The sequence below is a fragment of the Stenella coeruleoalba genome (genome assembly GCF_951394435.1).
Source record: "Stenella coeruleoalba genome assembly, chromosome: 6".
Taxonomy (NCBI): domain Eukaryota; kingdom Metazoa; phylum Chordata; class Mammalia; order Artiodactyla; family Delphinidae; genus Stenella; species Stenella coeruleoalba.
Genome location: NC_137151.1, coordinates 24,840,272 through 24,861,776, shown reverse-complemented (window position 1 = coordinate 24,861,776; position 21,505 = coordinate 24,840,272). Strand labels below are relative to the sequence as shown.

Below are 21,505 nucleotides of genomic sequence, written 5' to 3'. Positions count from 1 at the left end.
AGTTGGTTTTCTAAATTTGAGACCCTGTTCTGTTCTGTAATTCAGTTCCTGTGTAGCCAAGTTTACATTCCGTGTATTACTGATATCTTATGATGTTTCTTTTTCTGTGTGACTTATTTCAGTTAGAATGATCATACCTGAATCCACTCATTGTGCTGCTAAGGGCCTGATGACACAGATTTCATTGCTGAGTGATATTGCTTTGTAAGTAAATACCACAACTTCTTTATCCATTTTTCACTTTCTATGATGTTGAACTTGTACTGTAAACGAGGTTCTTGTAAACAGAGCCGTTCCAAACTTTGGGGTGGCTGTGTCTTTTTGATTTTAATTTCCCTAAGCTATAGGACCATAAGTGGAAGTGCCCTAGGTTCTGTTGCTTTGTTTTTTAGATGTTTCAGGAAAGAGCATACACTTCTCCCGAGTGTCTGTTGGCAATTTACATGCCGCCCATCAGCATAACAAGGCTCCCAGTTCTCAATGGCCTGTCCTGCCTTTCTGGATTTTACACTTTTTTCAGATGGCCCTTTTGACCGGGGGGAAGTGAGACTTCATTGTAGTGCAGATTTCCTTTGCAAGCTTGCTTGGTTGGCCAAAAAGGGCGTATGCGTTTTTTCCTGAATATATTCAGGAAAAAATGCATACGCCCTTTTTGGCCAAGTGCATCATTGTGGACGTTCTGCCTCTTTTCCTATGCTTTCAATGCAATTCCAGTCTACCTCCTGAAATCGGTTTCCTGCAATTCTGCCCCGCTTTCAAGTCCTCTTGGCAGCCTTACTTCAGTCTATTTTTGGACGATAGCTGTCATTTATAACTCTGCAGGTTTGTGAATTACAGTGCCCCTGAGCTCCTTTCTTCAACTCGCTTTCTTGTGACCTGGCCGCAACACCGCAGGATGGCTTCAGGCCCTAATCTGGTTCCGGTACGGCACGCTGAGCCTTTGGTTATTTCCTCTTCCTGGTGGGAAATGAGAGTTAAATTTGCCCGTCCAGACACTTCCAGCTAGCCTCTCATTGGTTCTCGCTATTCCTGTTCATCTTCCGCAGAAATTGCAAACTGGGCCAAACAGGAGGTTAAAGGCGCTGACTCTCCAAGTGGGGAGAGTGTTAGTAAAGCGTCTGGAATGTTGCACCCGAGTACCAGGGTACGAAAACTGAGACATATTTGAACACGTCTCCCGATCACATGGTTGATCATACTCTGGGTTCCACATGCATGTTTTAGCTGAAGGAAGAATACCTAAAACCTGGGTAGTTGAAACCCGTGGAATGGGTACCATGCAATATGACTTCAAAGGGTCTTCATTTGCTCACCGAACCTCTCCAATGCTGTCACTGCTGCGTTTATGCCCCTGTACACATGCTTGATTCTCTTTCGGACACATAGCAATCTATAGGTTTTAAGATACTTAATAGTCATTTACATTCTTAGGCGTTTAATATGCGGTGTTGAGTCCATTTCGTTGAGCAAGGAGTAGCTCTTGTCTATTCCATATTTGGCTTAAGGAACTTTATCTGTGCTCATTTCAATCTCTGGTTTTATGCAGCACCCCAACTCACCTTTCCCCTTAAGCAAGCATAAGTTGGTTTTCTAAATTTGAGACCCTTTTCTGTTCTGTAATTCAGTTCCTGTGTAGCCAAGTTTACATTCCGTGTATTACTGATATCTTATGATGTTTCTTTTTCTGTGTGACTTATTTCAGTTAGAATCATCATACCTGAATCCACTCATTGTGCTGCTAAGGGCCTGATGACACAGATTTCATTGCTGAGTGATATTGCTTTGTAAGTAAATACCACAACTTCTTTATCCATTTTTCAGTTTCTGCGATGTTGAACTTGTACTGTAAACGAGGTTCTTGTAAACAGAGCTGTTCCAAACTTTGGGGTGGCTGTGTCTTTTTGATTTTAATTTCCCTAAGCTATAGGACCATAAGTGGAAGTGCCCTAGGCTCTGTTGCTTTGTTTTTTAGATGTTTCAGGAAACACCATACACTTCTCCCGAGTGGTTGTTGGCAATTTACATCCCGCCCATCAGCATAACAAGGCTCCCAGTTCTCCATGGCCTGTCCTGCCTTTCTGGATTTTACACTTTTTTCAGATGGCCCTTTTGACCGGGGGGAAGTGAGACTTCATTGTAGTGCAGATTTCCTTTGCAAGCTTGCTTGGTTGGCCAAAAAGGGCGTATGCGTTTTTTCCTGAATATATTCAGGAAAATACGCATACGCCCTTTTTGGCCAAGTGCATCATTGTGGACGTTCTGCCTCTTTTCCTATGCTTTCAATGCAATTCCAGTCTACCTCCTGAAATCGGTTTCCTGCAATTCTGCCCCGCTTTCAAGTCCTCTTGGCAGCCTTACTTCAGTCTATTTTTGGATGACAGCTGTCATTTATAACTCTGCAGGTTTGTGAATTACAGTGCCCCTGAGCTCCTTTCTTCAACTCGCTTTCTTGTGAGCTGACCGAGACACCGCAGGATGGCTTCAGGCCCTAATCTGATTCCGGCACGGCACGCTGAGCCTTTGGTTAATTCCTCTTCCTGGTGGGAAATGAGAGTTAAATTTGCCCGTCCAGACACCTCCAGCTAGTCTCTCATTGGTTCTCGCTATTCCTGTTCATCTTCCACAGAAATTGCAAACTGTGCCAAACAGGAGGTTAAAGGGACTGACTCTCCGAGTCGGGAGAGTGTTAGTAAAGCGTCTGGAATGTTGCACCCGAGTACCAGGGGAAGAAAACTGAGACATATTTGAACACGACTCCCGATCACATGGTTGATAATACTCTAGGTTCCACATGCATGTTTTAGCTGAAGGAAGAATACCTTAAACCTGGGTATTTGAAACCCGTGGAATGGGTACCATGCAATATGACTTCAAAGGGTCTTCATTTGCTCACCGAACCTCTCCAATCCTATCACTGCTGCGTTTATGCCCCTGTACACATGCTTGATTCTCTTTCGGAGACATAGCAATCCATAGGTTTTAAGATACTTACTAGTCAGGTACATTCTTAGGCGTTTAATATGCGGTGTTGAGTCCATTTCGTTGAGCAAGGAGTAGCTCTTGTCTATTCCATATTTGGCTTAAGGAACTTTATCTGTGCTCATTTCAATCTCTGGTTTTATGCAGCACCGCAACTCACCTTTACCCTTAAGCAAGCATAAGTTGGTTTTCTAAATTTGAGACCCTGTTCTGTTCTGTAATTCAGTTCCTGTGTAGCCAAGTTTACATACCGTGTATTACTGATATCTTATGATGTTTCTTTTTCTGTGTGACTTATTTCAGTTAGAAGCATCATACCTGAATCCACTCATTGTGCTGCTAAGGGCCTGATGACACAGATTTCATTGCTGAGTGATATTGCTTTGTAAGTAAATACCACAACTTTTTTATCCATTTTTCACTTTCTGCGATGTTGAACTTGTACTGTAAACAAGGTTCTTGTAAACAGAGCCGTTCCAAACTTTGGGGTGGTTGTATCTTTTTCATTTTAAATTCCCTAAGCTATAGGACCATAAGTGGAAGTGCCCTAGGCTCTGTTGCTTTGTTTTTCAGATGTTTCAGGAAACACCATACACTTCTCCCGAGTGGTTGTTGGCAATTTACATCCCGCCCTTCAGCATAACAAGGCTCCCAGTTTTCCATGGCCTGTCCTGCCTTTCTGGATTTTACACTTTTTTCAGATGGCCCTTTTGACCGGGGGGAAGTGAGACTTCATTGTAGTGCAGATTTCCTTTGCAAGCTTGCTTGGTTGGCCAAAAAGGGCGTATGCGTTTTTTCCTGAATATATTCAGGAAAAAACGCATACGCCCTTTTTGGCCAAGTGCATCATTGTGGACGTTCTGCCTCTTTTCCTATGCTTTCAATGCAATTCCAGTCTACCTCCTGAAATCAGTTTCCTGCAATTCTGCCCCCCTTTCAAGTCCTCTTGGCAGCCTTACTTCAGTCTATATTTGGACGATAGCTGTCATTTATAACTCTGAAGGTTTGTGAATTACAGTGCCCCTGAGCTCCTTTCTTCAACTCGCTTTCTTGTGAGCTGGCCGCAACACCGCAGGATGGCTTCAGGCCCTAATCTAGTTCTGGCACGGCAAGCTGAGCCTTTGGTTATTTCCTCTTCCTGGTGGGAAATGAGAGTTAAATTTGCCCGTCCAGACACCTCCAGCTAGCCTCTCATTGGTTCTCGCTATTCCTGTTCATCTTCCGCAGAAATTGCAAACTGTGCCAAACAGAAGGTTAAAGGCGCTGACTCTCCAAGTGGGGAGAGTGTTAGTAAAGCGTCTGGAATGTTGCACCCGAGTACCAGGGGAGGAAAACTGAGACATATTTGAACACGTCTCCCGATCACATGGTTGATCATACTTGGGTTCCACATGCATGTTTTAGCTGAAGAAAGAATACCTTAAACCAGGAGAGTTAAGACCCGTGTAATGGGTACCATGCAATATGACTTCAAAGGGTCTTCATTTGCTCACCGAACGTCTCCAATCCTATCACTGCTGCATTTATGCCCCTGTACACATGCTTGATTCTCTTTCGGAGACATAGCAATCCATAGGTTTTAAGATACTTACTAGTCAGGTACATTCTTAGGCGTTTAATATGCGGTGTTGAGTCCATTTCGTTGAGCAAGGAGTAGCTCTTGTCTATTCCATATTTGACTTAAGGAACTTTATCTGTGCTCATTTCAATCTCTGGTTTTATGCAGCACCCCAACTCATCTTTCCCCTTAAGCAAGCATAAGTTTGTTTTCTAAATTTGAGACCCTGTTCTGTTCTGTAATTCAGTTCCTGTGTAGCCAAGTTTCCATTCCGTGTATTACTGATATCTTATGATGTTTCTTTTTCTGTGTGACTTATTTCAGTTAGAATGATCATACCTGAATCCACTCATTGTGCTGCTAAGTGCCTGATGACACAGATTTCATTGCTGAGTGATATTGCTTTGTAAGTAAATACCACAACTTCTTTATCCATTTTTCACTTTCTGCGATGTTGAACTTGTACTGTAAACGAGGTTCTTGTAAACAGAGCCGTTCGAAACTTTGGGGTTGCTGTGTCTTTTTGATTTTAATTTCCCTAAGCTATAGGACCATAAGTGGAAGTGCCCTAGGTTCTGTTGCTTTGTTTTTTAGATGTTTCAGGAAACACCATACACTTCTCCAGAGTGTCTGTTGGCAATTTACATCCCGCCCATCAGCATAACAAGGCTCCCAGTTCTCCATGGCCTGTCCTGCCTTTCTGGATTTTACACGTTTTTCAGATGGCCCTTTTGACCGGGGGGAAGTGAGACTTCATTGTAGTGCAGATTTCCTTTGCAAGCTTGCTTGGTTGGCCAAAAAGGGCGTATGCGTTTTTTCCTGAATATATTCAGGAAAAAACGCATACGCCCTTTTTGGCCAAGTGCATCATTGTGGACGTTCTGCCTCTTTTCCTATGCTTTCAATGCAATTCCAGTCTACCTCCTGAAATCGGTTTCCTGCAATTCTGCCCCGCTTTCAAGACCTCTTGGCAGCCTTACTTCAGTATATTTTTGGACGATAGCTGTCATTTATAACTCTGCAGGTTTCTGAATTACAGTGCCCCTGAGCTCCTTTCTTCAACTCGCTTTCTTGTGACCTGGCCGCAACACCGCAGGATGGTTTCAGGTCCTAATCTTGTTCCGGTACGGCACGCTGAGCCTTTGGATATTTCCTCTTCCTGGTGGGAAATGAGAGTTAAATTTGCCCGTCCAGACACCTCCAGCTAGCCTCTCATTGGTTCTCACTATTCCTGTCCATCTTCCGCAGAAATTGCAAACTGAGCCAAACAGGAGGTTAAAGGCGCTGACTCTCCAAGGGGGAGAGTGTTAGTAAAGCGTCTGGAATGTTGCACCCGAGTACCAGGGGAGGAAAACTGAGACATATTTGAACACGTCTCCCGATCACATGGTTGATCATACTCTGGGTTCCACATGCATGTTTTAGCTGAAGGAAGAATACCTAAAACCTGGGTAGTTGAAACCCGTGGAATGGGTACCATGCAATATGACTTCAAAGGGTCTTCATTTGCTCACCAAACCTCTCCAATCCTATCACTGCTGCGTTTATGCCCCTGTACACATGCTTGATTCTCTTTCGGAGACATAGCAATCCATAGGTTTTAAGATACTTACTAGTCAGGTACATACTTAGGCGTTTAATATGCGGTGTTGAGTCCATTTCGTTGAGCAAGGAGTAGCTCTTGTCTATTCCATATTTGGCTTAAGGAACTTTATCTGTGCTCATTTCAATCTCTGCTTTATGCAGCACCCCAACTCACCTTTACCCTTAAGCAAGCATAAGTTGGTTTTCTAAATTTGAGACACTGTTCTGTTTTGGAATGCAGTTCCTGTGTAGCCAAGTTTACATTCCGTGTATTAGTGATATCTTATGATGTTTCTTCTTCTGTGTGACATATTTCAGTTAGAATCATCGTACCTGAATCCACTCATTCTGCTGCTACGGGCCTGATGACATAGATTTCATTGCTGAGTGATACTGCATTGTACGTAAGTACCACAAGTTCTTTATCCATTTTTCACTTTCTGTGATATTGAACTTGTACGGTAAACGAGGTTCTTGTAAACGGAGGTGTCCCAAATTTTGGGGTGGCTGTGTCTTTTTGATTTTAATTTCCCTAAGCTATAGGACCATAAGTGGAAGTGCCCTAGGCTCTGTTGCTTTGTTTTTTAGATGTTTCAGGAAACACCATACACTTCTCCCGAGTGGTTGTTGGCAATTTACATCCCGCCCATCAGCATAACAAGGCTCCCAGTCCTCCATGGCCTGTCCTGCCTTTCTGGATTTTACACTTTTTTCAGATGGCCCTTTTGACTGGGGGGAAGTGAGACTTCATTGTAGTGCAGATTTCTTTGCAAGCTTGCTTGGTTGGCCAAAAAGGGCGTATGCGTTTTTTCCTGAATATATTCAGGAAAAAACGCATACGCCCTTTTTGGCCAAGTGCATCATTGTGGACGTTCTGCCTCTTTTCCTATGCTTTCAATGCAATTCCAGTCTACCTCCTGAAATCGGTTTCCTGCAATTCTGCCCCGCTTTCAAGTCCTCTTGGCAGCCTTACTTCAGTCTATTTTTGGATGATAGCTGTCATTTATAACTCTGCAGGTTTGTGAATTACAGTGCCCCTGAGCTCCTTTCTTCAACTCGCTATCTTGTGACCTGGCCGCAACACCACAGGATGGCTTCAGGCCCTAATCTGGTTCCGGCACGGCACGCTGAGCCTTTGGTTATTTCCTCTTCCTGGTGGGAAATGAGAGTTAAATTTGCCCGTCCACACACCTCCAGCTAGTCTCTCATTGGTTCTCGCTATTCCTGTTCATCTTCCGCAGAAATTGCAAACTGGGCCAAACAGGAGGTTAAAGGCGCTGACTCTCCAAGTGGGGAGAGTATTAGTAAAGCATCTGGAATGTTGCACCCGAGTACCAGGGGAGGAAAACTGAGACATATTTGAACACGTCTCCCGTTCACATGGTTGATCATACTTGGGTTCCACATGCATGTTTTAGCTGAAGGAAGAATACCTTAAACCTGGAGAGTTAAGACCCGTGTAATGGGTACCATGCAATATGACTTCAAAGGGTCTTCATTTGCTCACCGAACCTCTCCAATCCTATCACTGCTGCGTTTATGCCCCTGTACACATGCTTGACTCTCTTTCGGAGACATAGCAATCCATAGGTTTTAAGATACTTACTAGTCAGGTACATTCTTAGGCGTTTAATATGCGGTGTTGAGTCCATTTCGTTGAGCAAGGAGTAGCTCTTGTCTATTCCATATTTGACTTAAGGAACTTTATCTGTGGTCATTTCAATCTCTGGTTTTATGCAGCACCCCAACTCACCTTTACCCTTAAGGAAGCATAAGTTGGTTTTCTAAATTTGAGAACCTGTTCTGTAATGTAATTCAGTTCCTGTGTAGCCAAGTTTACATTCCGTGTATTACTGATATCTTATGATGTTTCTTTTTCTGTGTGACTTATTTCAGTTAGAATCATCATACCTGAATCCACTCATTGTGCTGCTAAGGGCCTGATGACAGATTTCATTGCTGAGTGATATTGCTTTGTAAGTAAATACCACAACTTCTTTATCCATTTTTCACTTTCTGCGATGTTGAACTTGTACTGTAAACGAGGTTCTTGTAAACAGAGCCGTTCCAAACTTTGGGGTGGCTGTGTCTTTTTGATTTTAATTTCCCTAAGCTATAGGACCATAAGTGGAAGTGCCCTAGGCTCTGTTGCTTTGTTTTTAGATGTTTCAGGAAACACCATACACTTCTCCCGAGTGGTTGTTGGCAATTTACATCCCGCCCATCAGCATAACAAGGCTCCCAGTTCTCCATGGCCTGTCCTGCCTTTCTGGATTTTACACTTTTTTCAGATGGCCCTTTTGACCGGGGGGAAGTGAGACTTCATTGTAGTGCAGATTTCCTTTGCAAGCTTGCTTGGTTGGCCAAAAAGGGCGTATGCGTTTTTTCCTGAATATATTCAGGAAAAAACGCATACGCCCTTTTTGGCCAAGTGCATCATTGTGGACGTTCTGCCTCTTTTCCTATGCTTTCAATGCAATTCCGGTCTACCTCCTGAAATCGGTTTCCTGCAATTCTGCCCCGCTTTCAAGTCCTCTTGGCAGCCTTACTTCAGTCTATTTTTGGACGAGAGCTGTCATTTATAACTCTGCAGGTTTGTGAATTACAGTGCCCCTGAGCTCCTTTCTTCAACTCGCTTTCTTTTGAGCTGGCCGCAACACCGCAGGATGGCTTCAGGCCCTAATCTGGTTCCGGTACGGCACGCTGAGCCTTTGGTTATTTCCTCTTCCTGGTGGGAAATGAGAGTTAAATTTGCCCGTCCAGACACCTCCAGCTAGTCTCTCATTTGTTCTCGCTATTCCTGTTCATCTTCCGCAGAAATTGCAAACTGGGCCAAACAGGAGGTTAAAGGGACTGACTCTCCAAGTGGGGAGAGTGTTAGTAAAGCGTCTGGAATGTTGCACCCGAGTACCAGGGGAGGAAAACTGAGACATATTTGAACACGTCTCCCGATCACATGGTTGATCATACTCTAGGTTCCACATGCATGTTTTAGCTGAAGGAAGAATACCTTAAACCTGGGTAGTTGAAACCCGTGGAATGGGTACCATGCAGTATGACTTCAAAGGGTCTTCATTTGCTCACGAACCTCTCCAATCCTATCACTGCTGCGTTTATGCCCCTGTACACATGCTTGATTCTCTTTCGGAGACATAGCAATCCATAGGTTTTAAGATACTTACTAGTCAGGTACATTCTTAGGCGTTTAATATGCGGTGTTGAGTCCATTTCGTTGAGCAAGGAGTAGCTCTTGTCTATTCCATATTTGGCTTAAGGAACTTTATCTGTGCTCATTTCAATCTCTGGTTTTATGCAGCACCCCAACTCACCTTTCCCCTTAAGCAAGCATATGTTGGTTTTCTAAATTTGAGACCCTGTTCTGTTCTGTAATTCAGTTCATGTGTAGCCAAGTTCACATTCTGTGTATTAGTGATACCTTATGATGTTTCTTTTCTGTGTGACTTATTTCAGTTCGAATCATCATACCTGAATCCACTCATTATGCTGCTATGGGCCTGATTACATAGATTTCATTGCTGAGTGATATTGCATTGTACGTAAGTACCACAAGTTCTTTATCCATGTTTCACTTTCTGCGATATTGAACTTGTACCGTAAACGAGGTTCTTGTAAACAGAGGCGTCCCAAACTTTGGGGTGGCTGTGTCTTTTTGATTTTAATTTCCCTAAGCTATAGGACCATAAGTGGAAGTGCCCTAGGCTCTGTTGCTTTGTTTTTTAGATGTTTCAGGGAACACCATACACTTGTCCAGAGTGGCTGTTGGCAATTTACATCCCGCCCATCAGCATAAGAAGGCTCCCAGTTCTCCATGGCCTGTCGTTCCTTTATGGATTTTACACTTTTTTCAGATGGCCCTTTTGACCAGGTGGAAGTGAGACTTCATTGTAGTGCAGATTTCCTTTGCAAGCTTGCTTGGTTGGCCAAAAAGGGCGTATGCGTTTTTTCCTGAATATATTCAGGAAAAAACGCATACGCCCTTTTTGGCCAAGTGCATCATTGTCGAGTTTCTGACTCTCTTCATACGCTTTCAATGCAATTCCTGTCTACCTCCTGAAATCGGTTTCCTGCAATTCTGCCTTGCTTTCAATGCCTCTTCATAGCCTTACCTCAATATATTTTTTAAAAATAGTTGGCCTTTATAACTCTGCAGGTTTTTGAATTGCAGTAGCCCTTAGCTCCATTTTTTAGCTCTTATTTTTGTGGTCTTGCCCCATTACCACAGGATTCCTTGAAGCCCTATTTTTCTTCTGTGGCACCTTGCTGTGCCTTTGGTAAATTCTTCTTACTGATGTGATATTAGAGTGACATGTGCCCATTGAAACTGCTACAGCTAGTTTCTCACTGGTTCCCCCTATTCCCATTCATCCTCTGCACTAACTGCAGACTGTGCGATACCAGAACTTAAAGGCATTGACTCCATGTGGGGATGTTGTTAGTAAAGTGGCTGGAATGTCGATCCGGAGCCCCAGGAGAGGAAAAATGAGGTGCGTTTTAGAAACCTTTCCCGATCATATGGTATACCAGTCGCTGGGTTTCCCAAGCATGGTTTAGCTGTAGGAAGATTCCCTTCAACCTGGAGTGTTGGGACCCTTGGAATGAGTAGCATGAAGTATTGCATTAAACTTTCGGCAGTTGCTCACCAAAGCTCACCAATCCTGTCAGCCCCAAGTGTCCAGCCTTATGTCTTATCCAGCTGTGGGTTTATATGTGGTCAATCCAGGTTGCATCACAGCCCCTGAGCGAATTTTGTAAGAATTTTTCTCTCTTTCATTGTTTCAGCGTTTTGTTTTTAAATTTTATTTCTATAATGGGGTTTAGCTCCTTTTCACTGCTGTGTTTGTGCCGCTCTGCACACACTTGATTCCCTTATGGAGATATATCAATACATGGGTTTTAAGATTCTTATTCCTCAGATATATTTCTCTGCGGTGTATAGGGTGTGTTGAGGCCAGTTCATTGAGCAAGGTGTAGATCTTGTCTAATACCTATTTGGTTTATTGAACGGTATCTGTGCTAATTTCAAACTCTGGTTTTATGCATCACCCCACCTCTCCTTTCCCCTTAAGCTGACATAAGTGTGTTTTCTAAATGTGAGACACTGTTCTGTTCTGTAATTCATTTCTTGTGCAGTCATATTTACCCTCCCTCTATAAGTGATATCTTATGATATGTTTCTTTTTCTGTTTGACTTATTTCAAGTAGTATTATCGGACCTAAATCCACTCTTTATCCTTCTACTAGCCTTATTACATTGATTTCATGGTGAAGAGATATTCCATTGTACATAAGTACCACATCTTCTTTATCCATTGTTCTCTTTCCTGGGATATTTAAGGTGTACTGAAGTTGAGGTTCTTGTAAACAGAGTAGCCCTAAACTGTGGTGTGCTTGTGTCTTGTTGATTTTTAGACTTCCCTAGATATACTCCCATGATTGGAAGTGTCCTATGCTCTGTAGCTCTGTTTTTTAGATGATTTAGGAACCACCATACACTTCTCCAGAGTGGCTCTCGGCAGTTCACACACTGCCCATCAGCGTATAAAGGCTCCCTGTTCTCCATGGCCTGTCCTGCATTTCTGGTTTTTACAATTTTTTAGGATGGCCCTTTTGACCGGTGGGAAGTGAGACTTCTTTGTTGTGCACATTTGCATTGCTTGCTTGCTTCGTTGCCCATAAAGTGCGTATGCGTTTTTTCCTGGATATAATCAGGAAAAAACGCATACGCCCTTTTGGGCCAACTGCATCATTGTCGAAATTCTGCCGCTTTTCATGTGCGTTAAAGACGAGTCCAATCTATCTCTTGAAATCTGTTTCTTGCAATTCTGTCTTGCATTCAGATCCTCTTCTTTGCCTTACCTCAACATATTTTTGGACGTTAGTTTTCATTTATAACTCTGCAGGTTTGTGAATTGCAGTGACCCTGAGCTCCATTTTTTAAGTTGCTCTTTCGTGAGCTGGCCTCAAACCCGCAGGATTGCTTCAGGCCCTATTTTGGCTCCGGCGAGGCAGGCTGAGCCTTTCTTTAATTCTTATTCTTAATGGGAAATTAGAGTGATATGTGCCCGTCCAAACCCCTACAACTCTTCTCTCATTGGTTCCCCCTCTTCCCGTTCATCCTCCTCACAATTTGCAAAATGTGTGAAACAGAAGTTTAAATGTGCTGATTCTCCAAGTGGGGAGATTCTAAGTAGCGTGGCTGGAATGGTGAACAGGAGCACCAGGAGAGGATAAATGAGGTGCATTTTAGACACATCTCCCGATCACATGGTGTACAGTCCTCTGGGTTTTCCATGCATGTTTTAGCTGTAGGAAGATCCCTTGAACCTGCAGATTTGGGACCCATTGAATGGGTACCAGGTAGTATTACTTTAAAGGGTGTGCATTTCCTCACCCAACCTCACATTTCTCTTAGCGCAAACAGTTTCCAGCCTTATGTCTCATCCTGCTGTGGGTCTAGATGTGTTCAATCCATGTTGCATCACCGTCCCTGAGGAAAAGTTGTAAGAGGTTTTCTCTGTCTCTCTGTCGTTTATTTTTTTCAATTTATTACTATATTGGTTACAGCTGATTTTCAAAGCTCTGTTTCTTGCTGCTGTACATCCACTTGATTCACGTACAGAGAGACATCAATAAATTCTTTTTCAGATTCTTACCAGTCGTATATATTCTTTTCCGGTGACTTGAGTGTGCTGAGTGCAGTTCTTTTAGCTACCGTGTAGGCCTTGTTGATTATCAGTTTGGTATTTGGAATGGTATCTTTGCTAATTTCAACCTCCTGGATGATGCCTCACCCCTCCCCACCTTTCCCGTTTAGCAGCCTTATGCGTGTTTTCTACATATTTGACTATGTTTTTGTTTTGTAATTTATTTCATGTGTAGCCATTTTGGATTCCACCTTTAAGTGATATCTTATGATATGTGTCATTTTCTTTTTGAATTCTGTCACTTAGAATGATCATACGTAACTCCTCCGGAGTTGTTACAACTGGCCATATTTCATTGATTTCCAGACTGAATAATATTCCACTCTACCTAAGGACCACATCTCTATCCATTTTTTCCCTCCAGAGACATTTGAGTTATATCCTAGTCGAGGATCTTTTAAACAGAGAGGGGGTAAACATTGGGGTGCCTGTGTCCTCTCGATTTTTGTTTTTCCCAAGATATACGCCCATGAGTGCAAGTGCCCTATGCTCTGTAGCTCATTTTTTAGATGCTTTAGTAAACACAATACACTTCTCCAGAATGGCCGTTGGCAATATACATTTCCACTATAAGTCTCACAGGGCTCCCTCTTCTCGTTGCCCTGTCCTGCATTTCTGTTGTTTACGCTTTATGAGGATGGCTCTTCTGACTGATGCGAAGTGATATCTTTTGTAGTATTGACTTCCAGTGCCCACCTGTTTGGTTGGCTAAAAAAGTGTATGCCCTTTTCTTGAATATATACAGAAAAGAACGCATACACCCTTTTTGGCCAACTGCAATGTTGGCAATGTTCAGCTCCTTTTCTTGTGCTTAATGGCGAGTCCTTTCTACCTCCTCAAATCCCTTTCCTGCCATTCTCCCTTGCTTACAAGTCCTTTTCTCTGACTTTCCTCAAGACATTTTTCAGTGATGGATATTTTCAACTCTGCAGTTTTGTGAATTTTACTGCCCCTGAGTTCCATTGTTCAACTCGTGTTTATGGGAACTGGCCACAAAGCAGCGGGATTTCCTCAAGCCCTATACTGTTTCCATGGGCAACCCTAGCCTTTGGTCAATTCGTCTTCCTGATTGGAAATTAGAGTGACATGTGCCTGTCTGAACACCTAGGACTTGTCTCTCATTGTTCCTCATCCTTCCGCTTCATCCTCTGGACAAATTCCAAACTGTACGCAACAGGATGTTGACAGTGCTGACATCTCCAAGTGGGGAGACTGTTAGTAAAGACGCTGGAGGGGTGAACCCGAGCACCAGGAGATGAGGAGATGAGATGCCTTTTCCAAACTCTTCCCGATCAGACGGTATACCGTCCTCTGGGTGTGACAGACATGTTTTAGCAGTAGGAAGAGTCCCATTCATGTAAGGAGAACACCAGGGCTTTTTCAAAATCAGTGTCTCCCCGAAACCCAAACTGGGGAATTTTTTAAGCTACAGCTACACATATGTTCGTTAAGGGCCTTGGGAAGTAGGCAGAGTCCAAACTTTAGATGATTGAAGTCTTCAGGGTCAGAAGCACTCACCACCAGCTTCCCTTAGGCTACACTTTAACTGTCATTGATAGATGATGTCAATAAAAATATCTATTCTTTTTCAGATTATTTCCCCTTATAGGTTATTGCAAAATGTTGAGTGTAGTTCCCTGTGCTATACAGTAGTTCCTTGTTGATGATCTATTTTATACATAGCAGTGTGTATGTGTTCATTCCAAACTGTTAATTTATCCCTCCTCCCACCTTTCCCCTTTGGTAATAATAAATTATAAGATTTTATACTTCTCAGAAATGGGGGAGCTGAAAGAGAGGTATCATTTTCAATGGAAAAGCATTTAAAACAAGATTGAAGGTTTAACCAAGATTATTAGCTGTACATCCTTGGAAAGAAATCACTTCGTTTCTCTAATATTGACCTGACAAATAAGACAAACCTTTTCACTGAACTTGCTTATAAAAAGTGATGGAAATATCAAATGGAAGTGTTAAAAACATCTTATTTTACCCGAGCCTTATACACTGTTCTATGTTAACTACAGTTTGGCTCACACATCTGTTCATTGAGGTTACAATAGTCTCAATTTCTGTTACTGATCCTCCAGAGTGGACCCCAACAAGTGTCTCCCTGCCCAGTGTCATTGGGGCCAACAGATCGAGACTGAGTTTGGTTCACAAGCAAAGGAAACTTTATATTTTGATCAGAGAATGGAGAGGTGAGAGCATGCACTACCCCGTGGGCTGTGGGCTGGGCTGCTGTGTAGAGATCCTGTCAGAGTCAGTGGGAGGGAGGGAGGCGGCGGAGCTCTCGAGGGCCGGGTTGGCTGTAGCTCAGGCTCTATATCGTGGAGTCTGCACTGGGCCCCAGGAGCTGAGGTGTCGACCCAGCCATTCTGCACTAGGAAATCTGGTCTGAAGTGCCGGGTGTGGAACCTCTGCATGCGGGACCCTAGGAGCACGTGAAATTAGACAAAGTACAAAGGATAAAAAAGGTTAGACTTGACTTTATTGCCCAGATTCTATTTTTATCTCCCAGGGATTTTTAATGGGCTTTGCTGGGGACAAACCCCTCCTCTGCCTTTTGTCCTGTTCCTCATTCTTGGAGTGCTGAGGGTGCAGACCCTTCTTCTGTAACTGCTGAGTGCTGAGTTGGGAGCCCTCATACCCTGGGGCGAGGGTCAGAGCTTCTCCCCAGCAGCCTCCCGGTGACGTTGATTGTCCCCAGGACCCCTGCCTCCCTGCTCGTCCACCTGAGCACCAGCATTGGAAGTGTTATAGATTCTAATGACCTTTAAGGGTCCAGGAAAGAGATGTGCAGAGACGTTGTGGGGGCCGGTTTCACCCCGCCCCACATTTGTTCGGCCACCTTAGGCTGACCGTCTCTGCCAGCCTAGATGCTCTGACCAGTAGTCTGCGCTTTCTTCAATTAGGCCCCTGAATTAACGTACAAACAGCACCAGGTGTCAGAGCCCTGCCCGCTCAAATCCCAGACAGTCCAGGGTCAGTGGTGATCAAGGACCATGATGGCTACTGAGTCAACAGCCTTTTGAAGTAAACAGGAGTCCAGCCGGTCTTATTGGCCACCATCATCACGGTGTCTGTAGGCTTTTCTATGGTGACAGTGTGGTATACTGTTCCCCCGCCAAGATTATTAGCTCCCCTCTGGGTGCAGTAAGTCCTGCAAGCAGTAGTCTACTCTTTTGGGACACACTCTTGTTGTTTTATGAGAGAAACTCCAGGTCAAGTGATGTTCACACGAGTCGTCATGGTGCCCTGTTGCCCCCGGTTATCTCTCTGGATGTTGGAGTTGGAGGGCCTCCTCACTCGAGGTCGGTGTGCCCACGGAGCGAACCCTGCAACTTCAGGGCATGGTTGGTGGTTAGGATCACCACGTGGGGTCCTTTTCCCTTAGGAGGGAGGTGGCCTTTTGAGCTGCTGATTTCCAGGTTTTTAGATACCGCCAGTATCTTGGCCAGATGTGGCAGTGGGCCAAGCCCCTTAGTGACCGTAGTTTATCCTACCTGGATGGCATTCTTGCATTGTTCCATTTCAAGTGGTCCCAGTTTTTGCACTAATTCTCCAATGGCGATTCACCTTTCACCGGGAATGTAAAGGTCAAAGGGTTTAGCTAAATTAGGGAGTTCCAGGGCAAGGGTCTGAATTGACTGCTCTTTCCATTCTTGAAAGGCCACTTCTGGATTCTATTCAAAAGGATCATCATCTTTTCCTTTCAGTGTTTCATATAGAGGCCCAGCTAGTAGACTGTAGTTAGGGATCCAGAAGCAGCAAACCCTGGCCTCCCCAGGAACCCCTAAGCTGTCTTCTAGTTTTAGAAAGGGGTAAGGCTGAAAATGGTTTCTTCCCTTTCCTGGGATGGGCTCCTCTGATCTTCTGTGAGAATGAAGCCCAGGCAGGTCACCGCAGTCTGTGATATTTGAGCTTTTTCTTGGACAACTTCTATCCTTTATTGGCTTGGTAGTTCAGAGGCCTCCTTAGTAGGGCTGGTGATCAGAATGTCGTCTGCATATTGAAGGAGGGTTTCCTTTTCCAGAGGTAGAACTTTTAGGTCTTTAGGTAAGCTTTCCCCAAAGATGGTGTGGGAATTTTTGCACCCTTGGGGCCAGACGGCCCGGAAGTATTGTTTTAGTTGTATGTTGAGTCCTGCCACTCACAAGCCAAAATTTCTTGTGACTCTGGGACTAATGGAATACAAAAGAAGGCATCATTGAAGACTAATACAGAATACCATGTCCTGGTGGTTGGTAGAATGACCAGCAGGGTGTAGGAATTAGGAGCAACTGGAGGTATATCCTCGGTGGCTTCACTGACTGTCCTGACATCCTTTACCAGGTCCCCAGCAGCCCATGGGGCTCTCGTGGTCAGACCAATCCCAGAATATGGAGCTCACCTGGGCAGGTACCCCACCCCCACCCCAGCCCACGGGGCTCTCGTGGTCAGGCCCCTCCCAGGATACAGAGCTACCCTTGCAGGTACCGTGGCAGGGCTGGGCACACAGGAACCGTGCACATAGCCCTCATTGCAGAGCGCCCCCAGCTCACCTGTCGCTCAGAGCTGACACAGAGCACCTCAGAGCAGGACTTGAACTAACAAACAGCAGCTGCGACAGGTCTGTGACCCTGGGCATCACTCCGTGAGGCCTCCCTCCACCTGGTCTTCCAGAGACTTCCACTGCACCCGGGGCACCAGGCCTCTGTCTCCAACCACCACCCACCCCTCCTCTCCCTGACTCCTGGGTTCCTCTCATTAGGAGAGGGTTTTCTTGAAGTTGTCTCCCACTCATGGGCCAGATAAAATGATTAGAAAACAAGCCAAAGCTGCAGCCCCTTGTCTATCCTGACTCTCAGGAGCCCACACCTGTTCCTTGGACCTGGCCGGTTCAGCAAGTTCCATTTTCTGCAACTGTGAGCCCCTGAGGGGTGATGATTGGCTGACCTGGGCAGCCTTACCGTGCCGGCCAGCCCTCCCCAGGTGTGCCTGGGTTGAGATCAATATAAATACCACTCCAGGCAGCAAGAGCCCCTGCAGCCGTGCCTGACGCCATTTTCTCTGCCCTGTCAGCAGTCTCGGGGCTGGGCTGGTGGGAGGGAGTGAGAGGCCACGGCTTTGTGGGTGGCCCAGTGTGAGTGGGGCTCTGCTGGACTTTCTGCAGCAGTTGCCAGGCTGCCACCTGCTAAAGAAGAGGATGTGTCACCCATACCTGCTGCTGGAATTTCTCCCTGGGCAGAGGTGAGGAAGGAAAAAAGCAGTGGGGGCAGGGACAGGACGGGTATCTCAGGCAGGGAAATGGAAATCTTCCAGAAGAGCACCCAGGGCCAGGACCATCCTGGCTGGCCTGCAGGCACCAAGTCGGCCGGCATGCTGTCACTCGTGTGGCTCTATGGCCCTTCCTCTAGGCTTTCAAGTCCTTGTATATATTCAGGTGTTTTACCTGGGACGGGTGGGAATAGTTCAGCAGCAACTGGCCTGGGGCTCAGCTCACGTTTACTCACAGATGCCTCGGCACGGTGCCCCAGCTTTGCAATGAGGACGCTTGTTGCGTGGGGGCTGCTGGCTGAATGGGAGACGATTCCCCACCACTGACCAACTTCAGAATTGTTTACAACTGGAGCAAGTGCCCTGATACGGTTTTCCTCTGTGTAACTGGTGGGTTCTGTGTTTTTTTTCTCTTTTTCGTTTTTGGTTCAAGGTAGATTTTATTCCTCTTTTTTGTATTTACAGATATAAGCATGGAAATAATTTATTCATATAAATACATGTATGTGCAGGGAATAATTGTTTTTTCTGTTTTATTTTTTAAATTTTATTTCTTTTTAATTTTGAATTTTATTTTATATTTTTATACAGCAGGTTCTTATTGGTTATCTATTTTATACATATAAATGTATACATGCCAATCCCAGTCTCTCAACTCCTCCCACCACCACCCCCCAACAGCTTTCCCCCCTTGTTGTCCATACGTTTGTTGTCTACATCTGTTGCTCTATTTATGCCTTGCAAAATGGTTAATCTGTACAGTTTTTCTAGGTTCCACATATATGCATGAATATACAAGATTTGTTTTTCTCTTTCTGACTTACTTCACTCTGTATGACAGTCTCTAGATCCATCGACGTCTCTACAAATGACCCAATTTCATTCCTTTTCATGGCTTAGTAATATTCCATTTTATATATGTACCACAGCTTTATGCATTCGTCTGTCTGTGGGCATTTAGGTTGCTTCCATTACCTCGATATTGTAAATAGTGATGCAATGAACATTGCGGTGAATGACTCTTTTTGATTTATGGTTTTGTCTGGGTATATGTCCAGTACTGGGATTGCTGTATCATATGGTAATTCTATTGTTAGTTTCTTAAGAAATTCCATATTGTTCTCCATAATGACTGTATCAATTTATATTCCCAACAATAGTGGGAGAGGGTTCCTTTTCTCCACACCCTTTCCAGCATTTTTTGTTTGTAGATTTTCAATGATGCCTATTCTACCAGGTGTGAGGTGATACCTCATTGTTGAATCCATTTCGTTGAGCAAGGGGTAGCTCTTGTCTATTACATATTTGGCTTATGGAACGGTATCTGTACTAATTTCAAACTCTGCTTTTATGCAGCACCCCAACTCACCTTCCCCCTTAAGCAGGCATAAGTTGGTTTTCTAAACTTGAGAACCTGTTCTGTTTTGTAATTCAGTTCATGTGTAGCCAAGTTCACATTCCGTGTATTAGTGATACCTTATGATGTTTCTTTTTCTGTGTGACTTATTTCACTTAGAATCATCGTGCCTCAATCCACTCATTATGCTGGTACGGGCCTGGTGACATAGATTTCATTGCTGAGTGGTATTCTGTTGTACATAAGTACCGCAACTTCTTTATCCATTATTTGCTCTCCGGGATATTTAACTTATGCCGTAGAAGAGATTCCTGTAAAAAGAGCCGTCCCAAATTTTGGGGTTGCTGTGTCTTTTTGATATTAATTTCCCTAAGCTATAGGACCATAAGTGGAAGTGCCCTAGGTTATGTTGCTTTGTTTTTTAGATGTTTCAGGAAACACCATACACTTCTCCTGAGTGTCTGTTGGCAATTTACATCCCGCCCATCAGCATAACAAGGCTCCCAGTTCTCCATGGCCTGTCCTGCCTTTCTGGATTTTACACTTTTTTCAGATGGCCCTTTTGACCGGGGGGAAGTGAGACTTCATTGTAGTGCAGATTTCCTTTGCAAGCTTGCTTGGTTGGCCAAAAAGGGCGTCTGCGTTTTTTCCTGAATATATTCAGGAAAAAACGCATATGCCCTTTTGGCAAAGTGCATCATTGTGGACGTTCTGCCTCTTTTCCTACGCTTTCAATGCAATTCCAGTCTACCTCCTGAAATCGGTATCCTGCAATTCTGCCCGCTTTCAAGTCCTCTTGGCAGCCTTACTTCAGTATATTTTTGGACGATAGCTGTCATTTCTAACTCTGCAGGTTTGTGAATTACAGTGCCCCTGAGCTCCTTTCTTCAACTCGCTTTCTTGTGAGCTGGCCGCAACACCGCAGGATGTCTTCAGGCCCTAATGTGGTTCCGGCATGGCATGCTGAGCCTTTGGTTAATTCCTCTTCCTGGTGGGAAATGAGAGTTAAATTTGCCCGTTCAGACACCTCCAGGTAGTCTCTCATTGGTTCTCGCTATTCCTGTTCATCTTCCGCAGAATTTGCAAACTGGGCCAAACAGGAGGTTAAAGGCACTGACTCTCCAAGTTGGGAGAGTGTTAGTAAAGCATCTGGAATGTTGCACCCGAGTACCAGGGTAGGAAAACTGAGACATATTTGAACACGTCTCCCATTCACACGGTTGATCATACTCTAGGTTCCACATGCATGTTTTAGCTGAAGGAAGAATACCTTAAACCTGGAGAGTTGAGACCCGTGTAATGGGTACCATGCAATATGACTTCAAAGGGTCTTCATTTGCTCACCGAACCTCTCCAATCCTATCACTGCTGCGTTTATGCCCCTGTACACATGCTTGATTCTCTTTTGGAGACATAGCAATCCATAGGTTTTAAGATACTTACTAGTCAGGTGCATTCTTAGGCGTTTAATATGGGGTGTTGAGTCCATTTCGTTGAGCAAGGAGTAGCTCTTGTCTATTCCATATTTGGCTTAAGGAACTTTATCTGTGCTCACTTCAATCTCTGGTTTTATGCAGCACCCCAAGTCACCTTTCCCCTTAAGCAAGCATAAGTTGGTTTTCTAAATTTGAGACCCTGTTCTGTTTTGGAATGCAGTTCCTGTGTAGCCAAGTTTACATTCCGTGTATTAGTGATATCTTATGATGTTTCTTTTTCTGTGTGACTTATTTCAGTTACAATCATCGTACCTGAATCCACTCATTGTGCTGCTACGGGCCTGTTGACATAGATTTCATTGCTGAGTGATACTGCATTGTACGTAAGTACCACAAGTTCTTTATCCATTTTTCACTTTCTGTGATATTGAATTTGTACGGTAAACGAGGTTCTTCTAAACAGAGGCATCCCAAACTTTGGGGTGGCTGTGTCTTTTTGATTTTAATTTCCCTAAGCTATAGGACCATAAGTGGAAGTGCCCTAGGCTCTGTTGCTTTGTTTTTTCGATGTTTCAGGAAACACCATAGTGTCTGTTGGCAATTTACA

At 44.2% G+C, this 21,505-nt stretch overlaps 1 long non-coding RNA gene across 37 annotated transcripts in view; it reads left to right on the top strand.

Moving 5' to 3' along the window:
- Window positions 1-21,505, top strand: part of LOC307187927 — a 3,519,425-nt gene that overhangs the window by 1,029,739 nt on the left and 2,468,181 nt on the right. Inside the window, exon 5 of one of the 37 annotated variants that reach the window (XR_013828747.1) lies at window positions 6,444-6,525. The exons of 35 other annotated variants lie outside the window; for them this stretch is intronic. This is a non-coding gene — a long non-coding RNA (uncharacterized lncRNA). Of the gene's footprint in view, window positions 1-6,443; window positions 6,526-9,663; window positions 9,679-21,505 lie in introns of those variants that run through there. One more of the 37 variants, XR_013828760.1, reaches the window with a different exon arrangement.